Source organism: Phascolarctos cinereus, unplaced genomic scaffold, assembly GCF_003287225.1.
Source record: "Phascolarctos cinereus isolate Bilbo 61053 unplaced genomic scaffold, phaCin_HiC Scaffold_8;HRSCAF=390, whole genome shotgun sequence".
Lineage (NCBI taxonomy): Eukaryota > Metazoa > Chordata > Mammalia > Diprotodontia > Phascolarctidae > Phascolarctos > Phascolarctos cinereus.
The window spans coordinates 13,093,987-13,113,826 of record NW_027556291.1 but is presented as its reverse complement, the minus strand read 5'-3'; positions in this window follow the sequence as shown (position 1 = coordinate 13,113,826).

Here is a 19,840-nt window from a genome sequence, read left to right as displayed (position 1 = left end):
AACAAAACAAAACAAAACAAACACACAGGCACAGGAAACAAAAGCAAAACAAAAACAGTTGAGTGAGAAGTTAACTTTGCAAAAGGTAATTAACACACTGCTTGATACAAGCCAATGAAATCCAAGCTCTTCACACTTGAATAGCTTTAATGATGTTTTCTGTGTGACTCACAAGGAAGTTAAAAGTGGGGGGAGAGAGAGAGAGAGAGAGAGAGAGAGAAGAGAGAGAGAGAGAGAGAGAGAGAAAGAATATCTTCACCCAGGTAAAGGATCTGTGTTTTCTGCCACGGTCATGACGAAAATAGATCAAAGTGAGGTGGAGAATGGAGGCAATTATATTATTTAAGTGGGTCATTTGCAGGTTGTTGCTGTTGTTAATTGCATCTATTCTCCTCCACTCTCTGTGATAGATTGACATAAGGAGCTCCCCAAACAAAGTGGGCCTGACTATCTATCACAGGGCTGGGAGTGTTGCTATTTGAGCCCGGTGCTGGGGTCAGGCCAAGGAAGGCCAATTACAATGTGGAATTCGAGCAAAAGCAATTTTTATATGAATTATCCAGATAATGGCCTTCCACTCTAGTGACTTGGCCTTGAAGCATAGCAGGAGTGTTGGAAAAGAAGGAAATGATAGGAAGCAAGCTGTTAAGAGAACAAAAGCAGTCACCAAGCTACAAAAGATATCTCCCAACTCTAAGGGAGATTGCTACTGAGGGCCGTGCATGCATACCGCACTGAATACCTTTTTCAGATGGGCTCTTTCGCTAGACTGGCATCCAAACAGCTTTTCCATTGGCCTCTGGCAATTGGATTTTGTTTTGACATGTTGCAGTCTGGAGGAAAACGTGTTCCCATGACACGGGTGTTGATTGCAGCTGTTTGGTGATTGTTACAAGTTCATCTCAATGTTCTCTCACAAATGTCTCTGATGCTGCCAGCTCCCCACCTTTCCGTTCAATATAGCTGTTCGTTGGTTAAATGTTCCTCCATCTGACAGAGGAGGGCTGCGGAAATTTGTTTAAGGCAGCCAGAGTCTGCCAAGTGGTCATTATATTTTTCCAAGAAACCTTCAGTATGTCCATTCAGCCTCCACTGACCTTCAAGGTAGCCATACTGCAAAGATCTTCGCCACATTGAATGGGTACAAGCACTCGAAGACACAAGAATCCTGAGCAGGTTTCTTTGGCCTAGAGAGGAACCCCACCCTCCCACATCACCACCACCGAACAGCTCTGCTGTAATGTACCAGGGCTCCAACATCAGAAAAAAAAAAAGAAAGAAAGAAAGAAAAAAAGAAAGAAATCAAGGCAGAAGCAACAGGAAAAGGTTTCTGAAGATTTTCCCATTTTTGAGACCTGATCAATTATCTTGGACCCAGGGACACTCAAGTGTCTCAGGGTGCCAAGCAATGGCATACTCTTTTAAAAAAAAAAGAAAGAAAGAAACCGTGCCAAAAATGCATTCCAATTAAAATGGGCTTTCACCCTTACTTTATAAACATTTGGGGAAAACCTCCTTGTCGACTGTCATTTCACACATGCAAAAAAAAAATGTAGCCACATTCAACTGTTTTGTTTGTTAAAAAATTTTGCTTCAGATTCAAACCTTTTTCCAAACAGATGGCTCTTGCTTTGAAAGTGGATAAATTATGGCTTTGACAAACCCTAACACTTGGGATGGCTGCCACCAGAAAAAATCAACTCTTTTTTTTAAAACTAAAAGAATATAGAGAACAACACAGCACATTAAATATTAAAACTAAATTTTTGGCCCTCTGTTACCTTATCAAAAAACAACTGAAAAAAACAAAAACCACACTCTGCTCTTTCTTATCTTGGCTTCCTGGCTTTGGGTTGGCAAGCCCCATGTTTCTGAGTTTTAATTGTCCATCAACGGTATGTTTCCAAATTTAATCTATGATTTGGCAGGAGAAGCAACAAAACATTTGTTCTCTTTCTTCTGGATACAGTTGCAATCAATTGGATGCACAAATGGCAAGAAGGATGCTACAGGGAATCTTTGTCCCATCATGAGAAAGCGTTGGATATTTTGACAAGGGCATGGTAGGTTTTACAGAATCAAAACAAAACAGCCAGGGCACAAAAAAGAGAAAGAGAACACAGCCAAAATTTGCACAAGCATGAAGTTGGCAATGCATTTTTTTCTTAATACTCTCCAAATTCCCATTTCTCATTAATTCTGGATACACTCAAGCCAACGGAATAGGCAGGGATGTTAGACCCAAAGGCTAAATAGATAGGCAGGTGGAGAAAACTGAGACTTCTTAAGAGGCATCAGTGTGGTTTAGTGGAAATAACAGCAGGACTATAATTCAGAAGACCCAAATTCTAATCCCAATTTTGTTGTCGTTAGTGATGCTGGACATTCCTACCCCATTCTGTGCCTCAGTCTTCTCTATAAAATGGAGTTGGACTATACAATATCTAAGGTCCAATGCCGACCAGCTCTAATATTCTGTAAGTCTATATGTAAGAAATGTCTAATTTTCCCAGCAACTAGGGTACCAAGGATGGGAACCTCACAGCCAGCATGGGACTCAGAAATTATGGATTGGCAATAGGTTCAGATGCATTAACTGCTCCATACGTTGCTTGCAAACTCACTTAGTGCTTCAGTGGTAGTATGATCTCAACAATGTTGAGATCCAACAATGCAGATTACAACCTATCCTCTGTAACTCTTGTCCGACAACATCCTTCTACAAATGTACAACAGAAAGGTAACCTAACACATTGGGGCCCTTCTTCTGCGTCTCTTGACTTTGTGTGAATCCCAGTTGGATCATGTGGACTGTCCAGTTCTCAATACATGGCCAATCCATCCTTTTTCTTTCTGGTCATATATTTTTCTGATGACAACTCTAACTCTATTTCTCCTATACAATCCCTCAACTGGAATGTGTTGTAGCCTATCCCAGCCCACTCTTCACCTCTCCATTGCTTTTTGGTGACCTAAAGTTTCAATTATTTGGAGACTGTGGTATTCCATGACAGCCCTACAATGTCACTGGTGTTTGTCCTTCAAAACATGGAGCAAAAAACAAAATGTATTTGATATTATGGTCTATAAGCACATGAGGTCATGCTGAAATTCTGTCTGACATGGAACAAAAAATTCAAAATCAAACCTTTGACAGATTTAGGGGAGTTCTCCAATAGCCAGGAGGTAGAACAGTTATTTAATTTAAGACAAGGCAATGAAAAATAAAAGTACATTGAGACTTTGTCTACACAGTTCTACCAGATAAACTGTCTTGCTTGGCTTGGCTTGGCCAGTCAATTCAGTAATAGAAATAGATTGACTTATTTCTGTACTGAATTTCTCTAGAGCTATGGAAAGGGGAGAAAGTAAAGCAGCAAGGTGTCTGTCAATGCTATACACACACACACATACATACACATATACATATATATACATACACACATAATATATGCATACATATTCTTCTATAGCTACAGAACTTCCTACACTGACTAGAAACATGCTTTTGTAGTAATGACTTCTGGTGTGTGGGTGTGTGTGTGTGTGTGTATGTGTGTGTATGTTATGTATTTTTAATATGTACATATATCATATGTGTATAATAATATACTTATGTGAGTGTTTAATGGAGGAAGGCTTGGGGAGGGCTTCCCATAGAAAGTGGGATTTTAGTTGGGACTTAAAGGAAACCAGGGAGGTCAGTAGTCACAGCAAAGGAGAGAGAGCATTCCAGGCATGGGAGACAGCCAGAGCAAATGCTTGGAGCACAGAGATGGACTGTTTTGTTTGTGGAACAGCCAGTAGGCCAGCGTCACTGGGTCGAAGAATACACGGCAATGAGTAAGGTGTAAGAACACAGGAAAGGTAGGAGATGGCTAGGTTATGAAGGATTTTGAAGGTCAAACACATTTTGTATTTGATCCTGGAGGTGATAGGGAGCCACTGGAGTTTATTGAGTAGGAGGGGTGACATGGTTGAATTTGTATTTTAGGAAAATCATTCTGGTGGCTGAATAGAGAATGGATCGGAGTATGGAGAGACTTGAGTGAGGTAGACTCACCATCTTACTATTGTAGTAATGTAGGGGTGAGGCGATGGTGGCCTGTATCAGGTTGGGGGCAGTGTCAGAAGAGAAAAGGGGGAGTATTCCAGAGATATTGCAAAAGTGAAATTGACAACAGCTTGGATATGGGGATAGGAATGGAATGTGAGAGATAGTGAGCAATCCAGGATGACTCCTACGTTGTGAGACTGGGAGGATGATATTGTCCTCTATAGTAACAGGGAAGGGGGGTACAGATGAGGGGGAAGATAATGAGCTCTGTTTTGGACATATTGATGTCCACTGGACATCCAGTTTGAGAGGTCTAAAAGGCAGTTGGAGATATAAGATTGGAGGTCAGTAGAGAGTTTGGGGCAAGATAGTTAGATTTGAAATCATTAGCCTAGAGATGGCAATTAAATCCATGGGAGCTGATGAAATCACTAAGTGAAGTTATATAGAAGGAGAAGAGAAGAGGGCCCAGGCCAGAGCTCTGAGGGGAACCTATGGTTAGAGGGCATGATCTGGAGGGAGGATCCAGCACAGGAGACAGGTAGGAAAAGAATCATGAGAGAGCAAGGGGTGTCCCCAAAACCTAGACAGAAGAGACTATCCAGGAGGACAGAGTGTTCAACAGGGTCAAAGCCCGCAGACAGGTCAAGGAGAATGAGGATTGAGAAGAGGCTGCTGAGTTTGGTAACTAAGAGATCATTAGTAATTTGGAGAGGAACAGTTTCAGTCCAATGATATGGTTGGAAGCTGTATTTTAAGGGGTTAAGAAGGGAGCAAGAGGAGAGAATATGGATGCACCAAATTGTAGGTGGCCTAAGCATTTCACTTAACTTCTTGGCCTATAGATCCAAGGTGTCAAACATGAAAGACTGTAGCCCACAACACTCCTGAACAAAGCCAGAACTAGACATAATTGGGAAACAAAAATGTAGTTGGGAAATATTGAACAAAGTAAACAAAAGTACAAGAGAACACAGATAATGTTAATATGTGGTTTTCTAAGTCAGCCTGCAGCCTGCAGAGATCCTTCTGTATAGTTAGTGGCCCTGTTTCTATTTCAGTTGGACACGACTGGTCTAGATGACTCCTTAAGACTATCAGCTGCAGAGAAGGTGCTGACCTGCATTGGTAGAGGGAGTTTCTTCACCTGGGAGTTCCCTCTACCAGCATATAGACTTCTATTATGCAAAATACTCTCAAAGTTTATACAGATTTAATATATTAAGGGAAAATAGTTATATCATTCTTTTTCTCTTTAGAGGCTGGGTCTCCCTGTTTTACCTAAGCTGGAAGTACAGCAGCCACTCAGGAGATAATCCCATGGCTGATTGGTACCGAAGCTTTGACCTGTCCTGTTTCCAGTTTGGACCAGTTCTCCCTTCCCTAGGCAGCCCACTTCTCTCCTCTCCCATCATCTAGAGGCTCACCATATTGGACCTGGACTTAGTGCAGATTCCTGGTTGGTTTTAACCCATCTGCAGCTCAGAACTCCCAAACTCAAGTGATCTACACACCTTAGCCTCTACCACAACAAGAATTATAAGTGTATGCCACCATGCCAGGTGTAACGTTATAACACAAGAGATCCATTGTCAGCAAATATGGGGGAGGAGGGGAAGAAGACATATAGCACAAAGGAATACATTTAAATACCCTCTTCTGGATTCTCTTCTCTGTTACTGGTGAGGCCTTGACACTTATGAATTGACTGAAACTTTATCATTTCTAAAAATGTTATGTTTCCTATCTCACTCACTGCTATCTGGCTATTTTGATTGTCGTGAAGAATGATAACAGCTCATTCTTCATAATGATGGAGGGCTGTTGGGAGGGTCAAATGAAATAATACATGTAACATGCTTTGCAAACCTTAGAGTACTTTATGAGTATCAGCTGTGGTGCTATAAGCAGCAAGGTTATGAGCTAAAAGAACTGATGAATTTTTTTGCATCGAAGTCAGTGGCTCCCAGACCTCCTCTTCCCTCTTCTTATTGCTCTCCTTCCCAAGGTTTAATCTTTTCCTCTCAGCACATGCCTTTTTTTCCTTTATGATGACTCAGGCTTAACTGTATTCCAATACTAGAGAGAGCAGCAGCATAACTGAACAGGTAGGCAAGCATTTTTCTAGAACATGATTCCAAACCTCCCGTGATTATATTATCAAATAAAATGATCACATCAATTATAAAGAATAAATTTTCCCTCTATATGAACATTGTAGTAATAGTAGTAGGTGTTGTTGCTGCTGCTGCTGCTGGTCTTGCTTGAGGGGGAAGGTCTGGACCCACTTGGGATTTTATTGCTAGAAGGAGGATGGCAATTCCACTACTTCAGATGGCCAACTCATCTGTAACTTTCAATCCTAGAGCAGTGCCTGGAGCACTGAGAGGTTAGAGAACTGACCTCTGGTCACCCCACTAAAGGCACAGAACCCAAGCCTTCCTGACTCCAAAGCTAGTCCTCTATCCACCATGCCACATTGACTTTCATGCAGACATACATACACCCACCAAAATCTTAGCATCAGTAATGGCATAAAAGAACTACCTAACAATTGAAATGAGGTTTTAATAAAACATTTCATTTTGTGAAATTCATCCATGTTGCTGGGCTATCATGAAAGGCTGGCCATCTTCTTAATTATAAACTACAGTTTTTAGAGGCCTGGAAGTCGGAAACTTGAATGGAAAATTTTCTCCAGACAAAACTTGGCGTTCATTCCACCCCAGTAGCAAATGCTTTTACAAATTTTAAAATCAAATCAATTCAGCTCTTTTAGAACAGACAATATGTGCATTTGAATAGTAGCATTTGTGCTATTTGGGGACCAAAAAAAAAAGTATCCTGTGATTGGATGCTGCCAGATCAGCAGTTTTCTCTTGGAGAAACAATAAGGTGAAAGCCTAGTATACCACATGCTATTTCTAGCCATGTGACTTCCTTAAAACATAGGCTTTTGAGTTGAAAGAGATCTTCAAAGTCTAGCCCCTCATTTAACAGAGGGAGAAACAAATTCCCAGGGTCCCAAGACACCTGCTGGCAGAACCAGGATTCCATCCTAGATCTTCCGAGTCCACTTCTAAATCTATGACTGCAGCTTCCCCAGGCATCTGATGGAATGAACAGCAATATTTTTTATATTTGCATTACCTGATTCCCCTGAAGTCTAACTAGCAGATATGACACAGTGAATATGACACACGGTGAATAACATTAATTTGTTATAAGTTCATTAGAAGGGCACAAAGTGCTTTCTGACACTAAGAGGAATAAGGTTGTTAGTGGCACACGGGATAAGAGAAGCCTTGCTAGAAGAGGGGTCTTTGGGCTTGGGCTTTAGAGGATGGTGGGGAATTTAACAAGGAGAGGGAGGCTACTTCAGGCCTAGGGCACACAGCAAAAGTACAGGGACTGAAAAGTATAAGGGACATCCAAGAGACAGAGGGCAGGCTGGTTTGGCTGCAGCAGCAAATGTGTACAGGGCTAAGATGTAAGATAAGGCTGAAAAGTTAAGATGGCAACAGATTATAGAGGACCTTGAATGCCAGACAAAGGAACTTGAATTTACCCAATAGGCAACAGATAGCCACTGAAGATTTTTGAGCAGAGAGGTATCATATAACCAAATCTACACATAAGGAAGCTCCTTACTGACACAACCAACCTCTGGCCTTGATTATCTGAATAATTCAACTAGAAGCCATTCTAAAACCAGCATCTTCCTAGTAATTGCCAATATTTTCCCCTTTACTTTATATAGATAGGAGGCACAAAACCAAACAAAACAACCTAGACATTACCCCTCTGAAGTAAATGAACCCTATCAACATTAATGTAAAATTCCTGGATTTAGAATCAGAGGACCTGGACTCAAATGTCAACTTTGCTACTTGTGACTTGCTAATTGTGATCTAAGGTAAATCACTTAATCTCTCTGGGCCTTCTTCCATAAAATGAAAAGGGTGTGGGGTGGACTAAATGATTTCTTAGGTATCTTTCCTATTTAAATCTATGACCCTAAGATCAACAGCATATCTCAAATGGCAGTGCAAATTTGATTTCAATGATTACAAAATAACTATGCCTCAACCAGTTAGGCAAAATCTTACCTCAGGCATGCAAGAAATTTGGGCAAAAACAAGGTGTATTGCTTCAAATATCCAACTGGAGACCCAACTGGAACTAGCTAGTTGGGCAACATTGCTCTTTCTTTTCTTCCTTTCTTCCTTTCTTTCCCTTCCCTCCATCCACATAGGGAATCATATCCTCACCCGCTGGTCCTCTGCCCAAAGGAATGTAAATTTTAATTGGTGAAACTTCCCCTTTTTTTTAGGACCACCCTTTAAATCCAAATACCTCTGACTTTCACTGATTGGCCAACAATAGGTCCCAGGCCAAGCCCCACTTAGTCACTGTTTGGGTCTTGATTGGCTCAGACTGAATTTAAATAGCAATTGTTTCTGTTTTGGCCAGAAACCCTGAGGGTCATCCCCTCCCAGATTGATTTTTTTGTTTTGACTAGGTAAAGAGGCCATTCTCTGCCTCTTTTCTTACCTAGCCTTCATCACCGAATGGGGGTTGCTTCAGTTAAATTGAGACCTGTTAAAGATCTTAGCCTAAAAAGGCCAAGGTCTCCCACTGCATCCAGGGCCCTCTCCAGTTGTCCTGATCTATATCTCGCCACTGGACTCAGATGGCTCAGGAGAAGAAAGTGAGGCTGGTGACTCTGCCCAGCCCTCCCTCCCTTAAATCCAATTCACTTGCATGTCATGGCATCACCTCCCTGATGTCATGGTCCTTTTTGAGAATGAAGGACAAACAACAGGGATTCGTTCAATAGAAGGGAGAAGTTCTTAATAATTAACTCACAGGCTGCATTGGCAAGTAATAAGTTCCTCATCACCAGAGGACTTCAAGCCAAAGCTGAATGGCCACTTCTAGGGATGTCATTGAGGGCCTTGCTGATAGATTATATGACCTTGGAGGGCCTTTCCAACTTTGAGATTTGGAAATTCTACTGTGTATCTGCCCTACAGGTAATGATTGCCCTGAGGTAAATGATTCGGTTATAACATTATTCATCATAGACTCAACTCCATCATTCTTGCTTTTTAAAAGTCTCGGATAAGAAAATGTAGTGTTATAGCACATTGTTGTAAATCATATGATGTACAGTTATCTAGGGCATGCTGAGGCTAATGATTCAAATCTCCTCTCTAATTTTACTTAAATCTATTAACAATAGTGAAACCCTCCCCTTGATCCAGGTCTGCCAACTTTGGATATTTATGGTTTAATTTTCAAACTAAGTTTCACACCAAAAGTCTGGCCAAGGAGATCAGCTAACAATGGGAATTAGTGAGGATAAAAATAGTTTGTCTCAGCGACCAGGTTCACCTTTCAATCTGAAAATGGGTAGTGCTTAAGCCACCTTCTCCCATGAATTCTGCTTGCTAGCATTTCCCACTTAATGCTCATTTTCCTTTTGTTCCAGAGACCTGTAATCCAAGGCTATGGTGAGCTACCACTAAGTTCCTTTCTTGCAAATGTCAGTGAATTAAGAAGATGTGCAGATTGAACTGCAAAAGTAAATGAGATGTAAAGAGCAACAATTCTTTAATTAATGAAATGATAATGTTCAGTGCAGTGTGCTAATAGTATAGTAAGAATTATTTCAACAATTAGCAGATTTTATACATTTAACCACAGGTGCTATATATTAAATGCATTTTATTACTATAGTAGGTTACTTTAATTAATAATAAGAACAAAGGGTGGGATATATTAATAATTAATTCATTATGAACAATGATCAAAATAAATAACAATTATAAATAAAGTTAATAAATCCCAATCCCTAAGGTAACTCATCAACATAATAACTTCCTATAATATTTTGGCTCCTGCCTTCCCCAAGAAGGTTCCTTTGTTGATTTTACTTACCATAAGCAATTATACATTATTGAAATACACAATTATTGCTATACATAAAGTATCCCATAGTGAGTCAGTAAGTGGTACCACAAGTAATTTATTGAAGAAATGAAGGGAATAGTTGAGGGTACCATAAGAGGCAATGGAAAACCATAAATTAGTTCTCATCTTGAGCATACTCCATTGTTCAGCATGATTCTCCTTTTCTGGCTCTAAAGGGCAATGCTGAGGAGAGGACAACACTCTTTATCCCTTCTCCTTATTTCTACTTTGAATAGAGAATCAATGAAATGAAGCCAGCAGCAGATTCAGACCCTGCCAGATCTGACATTTTCCTGGATGCTTCTGGCAGATACACATAAAAAATAATGGAAGGGACTCTTTTTTGTGGGAGAATTCCTAGGCTAGTGTAGGAATCCCCATTGATTGTATGGCTATTCCAGGCTCTCAGGAAGGGCTTTGGTGTTCTCTGGCTCCAATTGGAAATATTCTTTCTCTGCTTCAAATACCCAAAGCTCCACTACTAATATTTATCCTTATCTTCCAGGTAAAGACTTTATTTGCATGTACATTAATGAAGACCTTGACCCAAGGAAATTAAATTTAAGTCTTTTTCTAGCTTTACGTTCCTGCTGTTCAGTCATTTTTCAGTCCTATCTGACTTTTCATGATCTCCATTTGGGGTTTTCTTGACAAAAATACTGGAGTGGTTTGCCATTTCCTTCTCCAGCTCATTTTACAGATGAGGAACTGAGGCAAACAAGGTTAAGTGACCTTGCAGGGTCACACAGCTAGCAAGTATCTGAGTCTGGATTTGAACTCAGGAAAATGAGTCTTCCTGACTCCAGGCCTGGCACTTTATCCACTAAAGCACAACCTAACTGCCCCGCTTTACATCAACTAAAGCCTAAATGTACCAGGTTCTCTTGCCCATATTTGCATAGTAACCACTTAATTGCCAAATACCTCTTAACTTGGTGCTATGTAGACATCTCCTCTTTTAAAGAGTACATAGAGTTAGGTCTCTGGTATTATTCCTTCTTTGGGGTTTTTAATAGTATATTGCTTTCTTAATTCTTCCCTCCCTGCCCCAGCAAAGCCACAAAGCCACTATGCCAACCTCCTGCCAAACACCTAGGTGAAAATTAGAAAATTCGATCATTTGTCTAGGTGCATCCACATATCAACATAATCAGTATGCTATAAGCCACACATCTGGATGAGAGGTTGACAATTTTACTTTTCATTTAAAGATATGTTTAGACACAACCAGGGTAATGCCACCAGAATTAAATTGACAAATGAGAAACTAAACATTCAACTTCACTGCATTTGAAATATGATCACCATCCTCAGTTCTAAGCTCCCCAAACAATTTCTTATCTGTGAACTTCTCATAAGGGAGAACCTACTAGCAGCCGAGGTATCCTTGGACAGTTCTCATTGTTAGGAAGTTTTTACCTTTTGTTATTGTTCAGTTATTTTCAGTTGCGTCTGAGTCTCTGTGACCCCATTTGAGGTTTCCTTGGCGAGAATACTGGAGCGGTCTTGCCATTTCCTTCTCCAGCTCATTTTAGAGATGAGGAGACTAGGCAAATGGAGTGAAGTGACTTGTCCAGGGTTAAACAGCTAGTAAGTGTCTGAGGCCCAATTTGAACTCAGGAAGCTGATTCTTCCTGACTCTAGACCCAGCATTCTATCCATTGTGCCACCTAGACACCCCCCCCAGTTATTTCTTACTTGAAGCCTAAAATGTGCCGTCGCTGCCTACTGCACTCAGAGCTAGAAGGGCCTTTAGGTGCTATCTAATCCAACCCACACCTGACCAAGAAACCTCTCACCCATATCTCTAGCAAGTGGCTATTTAGGCCCACTTGAAAATCTCCACCTGAAGGAACAAAGCAATAAAAAGGTCTTGACCCCATAAATGGTATACCCAACTAAAAAACGTGAAGGGAACAATGAAAACAGTAAGGAAAGAATCAAAACTGGACTTCTGCAAGTGGAACCTTCCATCTGAATCGTGGCAAAATCTTCCGGTCTCATATATCACAAAAATAGATCCCCCAAAAGGATCTTTGTACAGGGGGCATGGTGGATCTTATCAACACCAAAGAGTCATCATATCTAAATACAAGGAACTTTTTCTATTTTTTAATTCCTCAACATTTAAATTAGTTAGTATTATGGCCTTCAGCATGGTTCCCTAGAGGCCAAGTTCCTTCCTTCCAGTGTTAAGTAGACTCAGCAACCATCAAGGTCTTCTTGGGTTACTGGACCAATAGCAGTGTCATCGGAAAGTTGAAGATGACTCTGACACTTGGCACCAAGTGAGGGTAAGTGTCCTTTTGTTCTCATTCAAGTTTTCTTCATTGGGTCAGAAGTGACAATTTTTTTTCAGCCTAATATTTCTTTTGTCTAGCATCACACTTCTTTTCCATCACTTCATTTTGTGATTATGATACTCTGGGGTATAATTATGTCATGAATAATGACTATAATGGACTGTAGGAGAAGTAAGATGAAACCTGTCTTTCTGACTTAAACTATAGAGTCTTATCATGTCATTAAAAGTGAGTAATGTTACACCTTGTCAACAGAATCCTCTAAACAAATGCATAGCTATGACCTTTGGCCTTATTTTCATTTCCCATAATATTTATTTCATGATTACTATAAATCATATGAGGCAATGAATTTCTAATAGTTGCTCAGTGAAGCTACAGAGGATCAAGTCACCTGGCCTTTGGCTCTGCGTCACCTGATGTGTCTCTCCCAGAAATAAGCTGCTAGGTCAGTTGCCAGGTTGTTTGGATTTTTGGTTATTTTTTTTAGCTATGCGTATCGATTCTTCAAAAAGGAATCACTTCTCAAAAGACCATGCACTAGAGAATCAATGTGCAAGATCTCTAGGGATTGGGGTAGTTTGGTTGTTGCTCTTAGGTTGTCTCCTCGTGTGGAAAAGATCCAACTTAGCCTCTATCCCGTTTTCATTTCTACTACCATTGCCCTGTTTGACAGAATTATGAGCTAAGAGAATCATCTACTTAGATAAATAAGCTTGAGAAGACCCAAATCATTTCAAGAGCGTCATTTGTTAGCATCAACCCAGTCGGAAAAAAAATATATTGGGGGGAGGGATGTAATTCTGAGAAAGCTTATACAGCAATTACTAGTTTCTTTTCCTTAAGCTATAGTCAAGCTGCTTGGTAGAGCTTATGAAGATTACTAGACCTCAGGAAAATTGGCAGTGGGAGTTTGAGAGCAAAATGAGGCAGGGGGAAGAGCTCAGAAGAGAGAGCTGAAGAGGGGAGGGTTGGGGGTAAGGGATGAAGGGATGAGCTATCTCTTGGCCTGAGTTTTATTCTCTTTAGATCATGCTTCCATTGCTAAAGGCATCTTTAGTCCTTTGCTTCATTCTTTTCTTATGAGCCGGTCCTTTTACCCCATCCTAAATGATATTTTAAAAGGAGGGTAAAGTTCCTAAAGTGACTTGGGGCGATATTTTTTAAACCAGGACTTCTCTATAGCCTCATCTTTTTTTCCTCCTAACTGATCACCTGAGGACCCAGCCAGGTGCCAACAAACAGGATTGCAGCCTTGTCGTCCTTTAACATAAAGGTTTCCTTTTCTTTTAAACAACTGGTTAAGGTGATTAAATCGCCATTGCCCAAAGTGATTCTAATAAGCAGAGTATTGATTGAAAAATCTAATGCTTATTAATACCAATCTAATGCTTATTAATAGTTGTGCCATTTTGCACGTATTTCTGTCAACCCACTTTCCCATCTTCTTTTGACTAGAAGAGGCAATTGGACTTTTCCCAAAGGCTAGATCAAGATCAATAGACAAAATCCTCTTCCTTAGGCCACCTGTGTGGGAATTCTCTCAGTATCCTGTAGTCTTAGAGAGGGTTGTCTGAGGCTGAGAAGTAACTTGACTTGGTCATAATCACACAGGTAAGAAGTGCCAATCAACTAATCAGCAAGCATCTATTAAATGCCTGCTGTTTGCTAGGCACCTTGCTGGGTGCTGGGAATACAAATACAAAAAAAGAAACAATTTCTACCTTTTAGGAAGATCACCTTCTATCAGTGGAGACAAAATGTACATATAAAAGTGCATAAAGTATAAACATCTTAGATAAATAAAAATGCATATAAGGTGGTTAGGGAGGAGGGGCAACAGCATTTGGGGGGATCAGGAAAAATTTCATGTAGGAAGTGGTGATTGATCTGAGGCTTGAAAGAAGAGAGGAAAAAGTAAGGAGAGAAAGCGCATTCAAGAAATGGGAGATGACCAAGTCAAAGGCACAAAGATGGGAGATAGAGTGCTGTGTGCAGGGAAGAGAAAAAAGGCCAGTTCGGTTGGATTGTAGAATGGGGGAAGGGGAGTAATGTATAAGGATCGTGGAAAGATTGGTTGGGGCCAGACTGTAAGAGGTTTGAAAGCCAAAGAGATTTGCTGGGATTTGATTCTAGAGGTAATAGAGAGCCACGAAAAGTGATTGAATAGGGAAGTGATACGGCCATAGATAGACTTAAGGAAACTCACTTTGGCAGCTGTGTAAAGAAGAAGTGTCAGACATGCAGCACATGGAGCCCACAAAATGTCCAAGCCCATGACTCTGACCAGATTAAAATATAATTGGGAAATATTTAACAAAATAAATAAAAATACAATAAAACACAGATAATATTACATTTTAAAAACCAAGCCAGTAGAAGGACTGTGGGGATCTTTCTGCATGGTTTAAACGGCCCAATTTCTATTTGAGTTTGACACCACTGGGAGAAGATGGATTGGAGTAGGGAGAGATATTTGAGGTGGGAAGATCAGTAAGGAGGCCACTTCAATAGTCTAGGTGAGAGATGATGAACTAAGTTAGCAGCTGTGTAAGTAGATGTGAGAGATGTTGTGAAGGTAAAAATGGCAAAATTCGGCAACTGATTGGCTGTGGAAGTAAGGGAGAGTGAAGCATCCAGGATAATGAACCTGGAAGACCCCAGCAATGGCAGTATTGACAGAAATAGAGAAGTTTGGAATAAGGGGAGGTTTTGGGGAAAAACTAATGAGTTCTATTTTGGAAATGTTGAGTTTGAGAAGCCTCTAAGGCATCTAGTTTGAAATGTCCAATAGGCAATTGGTGATGTAGGACTGAACCTCAGGAGAGAGACTGGAGCTAGATATGTAGATCTGGGAGTCATCTGCATTGACATAATTAAACCCATGGGAGCAGATGAGGGTCACCAATATTGAGTGTAGTCAGAGAAAAAGGGAACCATGTGAGAGTTTGGTGAATACCCACAGTTGGGGTGCATGAGATGGATAACGAACTACCACAGAAGGCAGAGAAGGAGCAATCAGACAGGTAGGAGGAGAACTAAAAGAGAGGAGTGTCATGAAAACTCAGAGAGGGGAGAGAATTCAGGAAAAGCATGGAGTCAGAGTGTCAAATGCGCATACAGGTCAAGGAAAACACCATCAGATTTGGAAATTAAAAGATTGTTAGTAAACTAGTTTTGGTTGCATGATAATGCCAGAAGCCAAATTGCAAAGGGTTGCAGAGTGAGTGAGTGAGTAAGGAGAGGAAGTGGAGGCGGTGAGGATACAGTTTTTCTCCAAGTTTAGTTGAGAAAAGAAAGAGATGTAGGACAAAAGTCTAAGGAGATCCAATCTGGTGAAGGGGTTTCTTGAAGAGTGAGGGAGAGTTGGGCATGTCTGAAGCAGTAGAAAAAGAAAAACCAAGGAGGCAGGGAAGGTGGAAATCTACTGTTGTTCATCCTTTGTTCTGGACAAGATTATGTCAGAAGCAGATTTGGACCAGGTCTTTTTGCCCCTGAGTCCAGCACTTTAACCACAATGTCATGCCACCTGCAGTTAAGAGGACCAAAATAAAGCAGGCCCCAAATGGTTAGTTCAGTTATTTCAGTCATTTTAATGATTCAACTGGATGCACCATTAATCAGTTCAACCTATAACTTGGAAACCTACCATTCCTTTTGTTTCCAAATATTTGTCTCTATCAATGTATGGCTCCTGACTGGTTATCAGTGAGTCATGAGTTCAAAGACAAATGCACATTTGGTTTCAAAGACTGGCTGTCAATGAATTATGTTTATCCCCTGAGATATTTTTCCTAGAATCCTCCAGTTCAAAAGGGGAACTCCATTTCTCCTGGTTTTGAGCCCAACTGCTATTTCTAATGCCTTACTTCATATTTCTGGCTCAAGTTTCTACCCTGACTCCCTTCCCCCACTTCTCCTGAACTCTGCACCCTTAAAAATGACCTCACTAGTCCTGTTTCCTAGTGAACTCTCTGGAATCCTGACAAAGCTGGAACCTCCTAACACCCCAATGACAGGACTAAGGTAGAAAGTCTTAAAGTTGCTTCCCCTTAACCATTAGTGTCTGTCATCTCTAAATTAGTAAAATCACGTGAAGTGTTTGAGAGTGGGTGGTACACTCTGTTTCCCTTGACGTGAGCTGATTGGATTGTATATTTAGAACTAGAAGGCATCTCTGAGGTTGCCTAATTCAGTGTCCTCAGTTTTTAGAGGAGGAAGCTTAGGTCCAGAGAAATGGCTCCCTCAAGGTCACACTGGTGACAGACAGAGGCATGATTCCAACCTTGGTCCTTGGACTCCAAATCCAGCCCTTTTCCCTTGTTACTTCTTTCCCATCAATATGGACTAATGACCGAAATGATGATCATATGGCATGTTTAGGGCTGGTATGGGACAAACAGCTTTCAAATGGTAAGATGCTTTTCTAAGAAACATCTGACAGGAAATTCTGGTTAAAAGCAGCCAGATCATCTAACATAAATTCAGCCCTCCAATATGGGGGAAACTGGATAACTAATTTGCATTGTACAAAAGACCTTAAAAAATAACTAGTAGTGATGAAAATAAACGAGGAGGGTAAGTAAATGAGAGCATTATTATGCAGACATTTATGAACCATTAAGCAAAACCATAGCTAGGGAAATAGCTTTCTGTTTGCTAGAGATAACCACACTGAACTCTGATACATAGTACCATCAATGAGGAATACAAGAATGTTTACACAATAAGTAGAATTAAATGCAATATCTAGTTCTCTCAATATGGCAGGAGAAGCTAAAGAACACTGTCTATTACCAGTGTTCTCCAGATCGATCAAAGGGAAAATGAGTTGAATAATAATCTTCTTACGGAGATGTGCAAAGCACAATTTATTTTGACAAAGGGTCTTCCACTGCAAAGTTCTCTCAGAAATCACTCTTGCTATGCACTTCAAAAGCCAATGTTGAATCTAGCCAAGTCATCAAAGCGGATATGCTGTCATCATTCCACACACACACCAAACTCCCACTGACTTCAATCAGGAACGTCATAGTCAAAACCCCAGCAGGAGATGACCCCAATTTTTTTTCCTTAACACCAAATTCAATGACTCTACTCAAAAAGGGGCAGATAATTCTATTTTTCCCATAGACAATTTTAATACTGGCAGCTCATAAAGGAATTTTATGAAGTATATTACTGTGACCTATGTCTCTTGGCCTCTGTTCACACTAATGTACTTAAAAATATTATACAATTAAGATTTTTTTTCCAAAATGTGGTTAGTATCACTATATATTTGCTAGGGTGACAGTAGTCACAGCAGCAGGAGTCCTTGAGAAAACAACTTGTCAAAAGAATTCCCAGATACTGAACAAAATCATTATAAACCGCTCCCATTCTTTCCATTTTCCAGAAGGCAACAGGCTCTTATTTTCTATGGTGAGAAGATTACTTAGGACTCTCCCCCCGCCCCGACAACATCTTCTCCCCTTTAATGTCATTATTACATGTCCAGTAGTACTACTGATGCTCAGAACACTTTGCTTCCTTAGAAAGAAGCAGATGAAACTACTGATCCTCAAAGTATAGAATTACAAAATCGAGGAGCTGGTAGGGTCCTCAGAGGCTATCTTGTTCCAACCCACACCCAAACAACATACAAAGCATGTAGTTATCTAGTCCCCACCTATTTATGTCATTCAGGTTCCAAGAATGTATACTGAGAATATTGTCAGGCTTAATTACCATCGTCACCAATATGAATTCCAGCTGAACAGGCTTCCCTTCCCTTTGGGCACCAGAGCAAATCCAACAAAAGAGGAGAGTGTGAGGGAAAGCAGTGAGGCCAGAGTGAGTGTGATCTACTCACAGAACGATGAGAACTCTGAGGCTGCAGCAGCATCTAGAACACTAGACTTGGACCCAAGGAGTCCCGACTTCAAATCTTGCCTACTACACTTAATAGCTGGATGCCTCTGAACAGATCATTGCATCTCTAGGAACCTGTTTCCTCACCTGGAAAAAGAGGGATTAGGCTCTTTGAAGTTTCTCCCAGCTCTATCTCTGTGATACTTTGATTTGGAAAATGGGGAGACTGGTGTTATTAACTGTTGAGCTATAAATCTATGATTGTATGACCTTAAGATGAAACAAGACAAGATATGACTCTGGTCTTCAAGGAGCCTCCAGAAGTCCTCAGAACAGGACAATTGAGCAGCCTTCTCCTGAAGTCAGTCATCTTTGGCAGTGAACACTGGAGAGCAGAGGTTTTAACTGTATGATTGTTGTTGTAGTTCAGTTGTGTCAATTGTGTTTGACTCTTTGTGATGCCATTTGGGGTTGACTTGGCAAAGATACTCAAGCGGTTTGCCATTTCCTTCTCCTCCGTATATTGATGGAGCCCAGTGAGAATGCCTGGATTTCTTGCTCATGTTCCACCAAACCCTATGCCGAAGGAATGATGACATTATTCCCATCATAAGTAGACCTTTGTCAAGGAAGGAGTCTTTTAGTAAGCAGGAAAAGTGCTAATAAGGTCTACTTGATGACAGATTCAAGACCAGTACTAAGAAAGCTAATGAGGAGGAGCAAACCAAAATGTTAGTTCTAGTCTCACTTCTACCCTGGGCCCAGCTGTCCTGACTGGTGACTGCCCCACTCCACCTCCTACTCTCTGGCCTGCTCAAAAACCAAGAGAGCTACCTTGACTTTTCCTCCATCCCCACTAGTTCTGGAACCATGATCAAATCAACTCTGCCACTCATCCTGAACAGGGCGTTAATATACTTTCACATGGTTCCACTCACCACCTCTAAAATCAACGCATGCCCTCCCTGCTCCACCCCCCCCCCATTTGCTGCTTTTATATTTGTATACCCAGGACTTAGCACAATATTTGGCACAGAAGAAGCTGTTAACAACTGCTTTTTTATTCATTTATTCGCTCACTTGCAAAGGTAATCTCATAGCAAAAAAGGAGGGAGGGAGAGTGGAGAGAAAGGGGGAGAGAGAGAGAGAGAGAGAGAGAGAGAGAGAGAGAGAGAGAGAGAGAGAGATCATCCTGGTAATAACTAAAGAAAATATACAGAATCTTGACCAACAAGGCCAGCTAGAATTTCACTTCTTCCAAATTCAGAAAATGCCGTAATGTTTCAGAGTAAGAATCTTTCAGGTCAGGACCAGTTGAGTTATTGCTAGAGGGGGGGAAAAGCTTCAATCAAGATGCAATAACAGTAATTATGTAAAAGGCTATCCTTTAAACAGTAAGACGACAAGGAAAGGGACAATAACTGCACTGTAAGATGCAACAGGCTCCACACATTTCTCAGGCCTTTGGCTCCTAAATCAATATTTCAGTGGCCAATTGCAGATATAATGATACACTACAATGTCACAGCAAAACCACATGACATATTGTCAATAAAAACGGCTCGTAAAAAAGCAAAATGCACAGAAACAAAGAATGACAATGTGTACTGTTTGCAAATATTTCCAGCCAAGATGATAAGGCATCAACACT